This window comes from Apis dorsata, unplaced genomic scaffold, assembly GCF_000469605.1.
Source record: "Apis dorsata unplaced genomic scaffold, Apis dorsata 1.3 scaffold_29, whole genome shotgun sequence".
In the NCBI taxonomy this organism is placed as follows: Eukaryota; Metazoa; Arthropoda; class Insecta; order Hymenoptera; family Apidae; genus Apis; species Apis dorsata.
This window is the reverse complement of record NW_006263331.1, coordinates 213,533-215,761: the sequence shown is the minus strand read 5'-3', so window position 1 is coordinate 215,761 and position 2,229 is coordinate 213,533. Positions and strand designations below refer to the sequence as shown.

At 36.0% G+C, this 2,229-nt stretch overlaps 1 protein-coding gene across 2 annotated transcripts in view; it reads right to left on the bottom strand.

Annotated features, from left to right (window-relative positions):
- The window catches only part of LOC102679179 (M-phase inducer phosphatase 2-like), a 34,806-nt gene that overhangs the window by 18,345 nt on the left and 14,232 nt on the right, over positions 1–2,229 (bottom strand). The gene's annotated exons all lie outside the window — the stretch shown is intronic.

The window sequence follows — 2,229 nt, the reverse complement described above, 5'->3', positions numbered from 1 at the left end:
TATATATATATATATATATAAGTCATCGACATCGTGTCACAGGTGTTGCCTGACATTTTAATGCAAATGAATTTATAATGATGCTCTGTGTGTTTCCTTTATCTAGTTCGCGAAAAAAAAATAAAAAAGAAATTTAGAAGAGATGAGACGAGGGTGAACAAGGGAGTAAGGGAATACAAGGGAATATAACGAACCATCGGTTTGCTCCCAGTAGTCATAAATGTGAAGATTATTCGTTATAAGGCATCGAACGCGGGTAACGCACTGCACGACCATGGGGGTAGCTCAGCTGCTTACTTTGCCATATATTGGGGGTTGCAGAGGCACCCCTCGCGTACAGCTGGCTGATCATGCACCTTATTCGTCATCGCGCCACGTTATACACCACCTTCAGAGACAATTCTTTAATCCATGTACACGTGACGTATAATCGGTTTTACCGGTTTAACGACAATATTAACTGTCTCCGCGTACAATTATTTGTTAAATATTTATTTATTATTGCCACACTTTTATCTACACTAAATATTTCGCTTTTAAATATCCTACAAGTTTTACGTTTAAGTTAAGTTTAAAATATACGTTTTAAAATAAAAGAAAAATTCGAAAAAGCTTAAGACATCCATCCTAGTTGGAAGGATTTAAAAGAAAATTTATGTTTTCGAATTTATTTGTTTCCGGATAATTTTGCTAAAGACAATTTTGACAGAAGAAAATACAACAAGTTATTGCAGGTAACGATCGTATGGCACGATTATTTGGTCATAAAGGCGTTGGTGAAAAGGTACGGATTATGACGCGTAAAAATAATTTGACTTGCTTTGAAGATTCGCAGGTATCTTTACCATAATACCACTTTTGTAATGAAAATATGACTTTACAAAAGTCATATTTGACTAGGCTTTTACGATACTTTAAACTTCTTAATCATTACAAAAGTAAAAAAAAGTCCATCTCCAAAATGCCAATTTTTATCGCGCTGGTGAAAAGATATTATGACGCGTAAAAGTAATTTGACTTACTTTGAAGATTCGCAGGTATCTTTACCATAATACCACTTTTGTAATGAAAATCTGACTTTACAAAAGTCCGGCTTTTACGATACTTTAAACTTCTTAATCATTACAAAAGTAAAAAAAAGTCCATCTCCAAAATGCCAATTTTTATCGCGCTGGTGAAAAGATATTATGACGCGTAAAAGTAATTTGACTTACTTTGAAGATTCGCAGGTATCTTTACCATAATACCACTTTTGTAATGAAAATCTGACTTTACAAAAGTCCGGCTTTTACGATACTTTAAACTTCTTAATCATTACAAAAGTAAAAAAAAGTCCATCTCCAAAATGCCAATTTTTATCGCGCTGGTGAAAAGATATTATGACGCGTAAAAGTAATTTGACTTACTTTGAAGATTCGCAGGTATCTTTACCATAATCCCACTTTTGTAATGAAAATATGACTTTACAAAAGTCATATGTGACTAAGATTTTACGATGCTTTAAACTTCTTAATCATTACAAAATTAGAAAAAATGCCATCTCCAAAATTCCAATTTTTATCACGCTGGTGAAAAGGTATTATGACGCGTAAAAGTAATTTGACTTACTTTGAAGATTCGCAGGTATCTTTACCATAATACCACTTTTGTAATGAAAATAGGACTTTACAAAAGTCAGGATTTTACGATACTTTAAACTTCTTAATCATTACAAAATTAAAAAAAAATTCCATCTCCAAAATTCCATCCAATTTTTACCGACGAATTGATACTCTCCGCCGGGAGTATCTAACACGGAATTACAGTTACACCGCCACTTTTCGCGGACAGCGAACGGTTTGAACCGTATAACGGACTAACGAAGGGAATTGGGAAGTTGGAATCGGGCAAACGCCCGGCTCCCTACGACTTTGATTTTTCTATAAGAAGGAGTGCAGATGGTCGTATCCATTGTGATGGTTGGCACGTGCCAACCATGGGTACCTCGATGGTGCACCACTAAGTGCATATACGCGTGTACATGTAACAGACACTGCTCGTACACACGCGTGTGCGTCGCTCGTATGTGCGCACATGCCACGTTCAAAATACGATCGTGGTACACGTGGTACATCCACGGGTCGGTGGAACGTACATTTCTATAGAATCGCGTACTCCCCATTGACGTTTTATTGACGATGCATATCAGTAAGGAAACTTAGGTAGTCAGTTACGTAATAGGTAACGGGA